The sequence below is a fragment of the Ostrea edulis genome, chromosome 5 (assembly GCF_947568905.1).
Source record: "Ostrea edulis chromosome 5, xbOstEdul1.1, whole genome shotgun sequence".
NCBI classification, from domain to species: Eukaryota; Metazoa; Mollusca; class Bivalvia; order Ostreida; family Ostreidae; genus Ostrea; species Ostrea edulis.
Genome location: NC_079168.1, coordinates 32,854,026 through 32,857,377, shown reverse-complemented (window position 1 = coordinate 32,857,377; position 3,352 = coordinate 32,854,026).

Genomic DNA, 3,352 nt, shown 5'->3' with positions numbered 1-3,352 from the left:
AATAGATTTGATGCGCGCATTAATTCAATTATTGCTCTCTTCAATTCATTTGATGAGAGCATTAATTTAGTAGAAATATTGCTCGCAATAATTAATTTAGAGCTCGGTATAAATAATTTGATGATCTCTTTAATTCAATTGAAGATATCTTTAAATCATTTACAATGCTTTTGTATAAGGAATTAATGCGGGCATCAATTCTTTTAAAGAGAGCAACAATTCAATTAAAGATATCATTAATTCAATTGTGGATATGTTGAATTGAAGATATCTTTAATTATATAGTTGCTCTCTCTAAAAGAATTATTGCTCTCTTCAAATGAATTAAAGATATCATTAATTCAATTGAAGAGAGCAATAATTGAATTAATGCGCGCATTAAATCAATTATTGCTCTCATCAATTGATTTAATGCGCGCATTATATCAATTATTGCTCTCTTCAATTGAATTGTAGCGCGCATCAATTCAATTGTTGATATCATTAATTCATTTGAAGAGATCATTAATTCAATTAAAGCGCGCATCAAATCAGCGGAAGAATTAATGCTCTCATCAATTCAATTAATGCGCGCAATAATTCAGAATTGAAGATATCATTGATTATTTGAAGAGATCTTTAATTGAATTGTTGCGCGCATCAAATGAATTGATGATATCTTCAAATAATTGAAGATATCTTCAATTATTTGAGTTTATGTTAATTTGGCGCTCCATACGGAGATGACCTTAAAAACGGATGACCCGTGTCACTATAGGTGTGACAAGCTAAAGAACCCACATTGCTCAATGACCGCTTACAAGCGCTGGGCATAGACCTAAATTTGAAGCCCTTCACCGGTCTTGGTGAGTCTCCATATGAGTGAAAAATTCTCGAGAGGGACGTTAAGCAAGATACAATAAATCAATTTGCATCTCGTCGAGAATTTTCTACTCATATTGAGACACCGACAGGTGTAGGTGAAGTCCCACAAACATGTTTAGCGCGCAGGGTCGTAGCAATTGAGATACTTTGTCTTGTCAATGCATGCCGCGACACGGGACCTCTGTTTTTCAAAGGTCATATCCGAAAGACCCGTCATTTTCACTTATGCCGAGCGTTTGGCGAAGGAACAATCGCTATCTATGTTAACATTTAGGTCTGGTGCGGTCATGGGACGAGCAGAAAAGCATTCAAGTGTTAGACAAATTGATACTATCATGGAAGATAAGGACTCACAACCACTGTATTTTAAACCGTAAGATGAATCTTTATCACTGAACATGTAAACAAAATCAAAAGAAATCTACAGAAGTAGATAATATATCACCCTTGTTTTTAAAGGGGTGTGGACACGATTTGAGCTGAAAATTTTCAAATTTGATTTTTCCACTTTTAATGTTTAGAATGCTTAACTAGGGTATCTTTAATGGTCAGCAAAAATTTGAATGACAGGTGTCGAGGTATATAGGAGATACAAGAGCTCACAATTCGTTGTTATGTAAACAAGGCTCGTGCCATGTTTTTGTTTATACATAGGTTAAATATAAAAGTAAAGGTTTGTTTAAAGCAGATTTTTCAATTTACAAGTCAATTCATTCTTAACACGATTAAATAGTTTCTAGTGTTTAGCACATATCATTGTATTTTAAACATGCTATTTTCTATCAAGCAATCTATATGTAAACAAAAACATGGCATGAGCTTTGTTTACATAACAAAGAATTGTGAGTGCTGCATCTCACTTGTAACTCAAGAACTGATATTAAAATTTTGGTTGACCTTTAGAAATAATTTAGTTAAGCATTGTAAACAATAAAAAAAATTTTAAACGCAATCGTGTCCATGTCCTTTTAAGACTAACCGTACCATATATAGCTAAACCATTAGCATGTCTTATAAAACCCAGGTTTCCCCGATTCACTAATAAAGAAAGCCGAAGTCTGTCCTATTCATAAGAAAAACAGCTGTCTAGACAAAGGAAATTATAGACCTGTCAGTGTTTTGCCAGCCATCTCAAAGCTCTTTGAAAGAGCCATCCATACACAGGTTTCTGAATATTTTGAGTCTATATTTCACCCTTTCCTTGCTGCATTCAGAACTGGGTATGGATGTCAGTCCACCTTACTTAGGATCATGGAAGATTGGAAGAGAGCCTTGGATGAGAATAAGTGTGTAGCCGCCATTCTTATGGATCTCTTCAAGGCTTTTGACTGTCTCCCCCATTATTTGCTTCTCTTAAAAATCAAACACTACGGTCTTGGAAACGAAGCCTCAAGTCTTCTGGAAAGTTATCGCAGTGAGAGATATCAACATGTGAAAATCGGGGAGTTTTCTAGTTCATTTCAACCAGTATTCAAAGATGTCCCTCAGGGCTCGATACTTGGACCGATACTGTTTAGTATCTTTATTAATTATATTTTCGGCTTTGTCCCTGACTCTTCCATTTATAATTATGCTGTTTCTTATTTTCATGGAAAAGCAGATATTTCAAAGACCACCTTGGAAAATGATAGCCTATCCCTTTTGAACTGGTCCAATTGCAACAAAATGAAGGCAAACCCTGGCAAATTTTAGGCAGATTTAACTTTTGACTTAGGAGAAACTACTCTATGCAGTGAATCGGAGGTTAAACTATTAGGGGTGACCATAGATTTTCAAGTAAACTTCAACTCCCCTATTGCCGACATCTGTAGGAAGGCAGCTAAGCAATTAAATGTTTTAAAAAGATTACGACACAATTTCAGTCATTTAAGTAAACTCACCATCTACCATTCCTTTATTTTACTTGGCACGTTTGCTCTGAAAAGAATACCATAAAAATGGAAAAACTACAGAAAAGGGTCCTTCGTTTCATATATAATGATTATGTATCTACATACGATGAATTGCGTCAAAAATCTCTTCTCCCAACCTTAAAAGTAAGGCTATAGAAACTTGTAAAATTGTAAACAAATCCACCCCTCTCTTTCTTCACGACATCATTGCACTTAAAAGACCATTCTTACAGTTTTAAATACACAAACACTGCCATTGTGCCCAGTGTTGGGACAACTGGTGAGATCTTGGTTAAGACGGTTAGTATTTTTCGCGGAGATCTTGGTGGAGGGTTGGTATTTTTCGTGGAGATCTTGATAGATGATTGGTATTTTGCACGGATATCTTGGTTGAGGGTCGATATTTCACATGAAGATCTTGGCTGAGGGTTGGTATTTTGCACAGATATTTTGGTTGAGGGTTGGTATTTCGCGTGATTGAAGATGTTGGTTTGGGGTTGGTATTTTCGCCGCAGAGATCTTTGAAGTTATTTTCGAGTGCTGGTATTTTGCGCGAATATCTCAGTGAAGCCGATTGGTATTTTTCGCGGAGATCT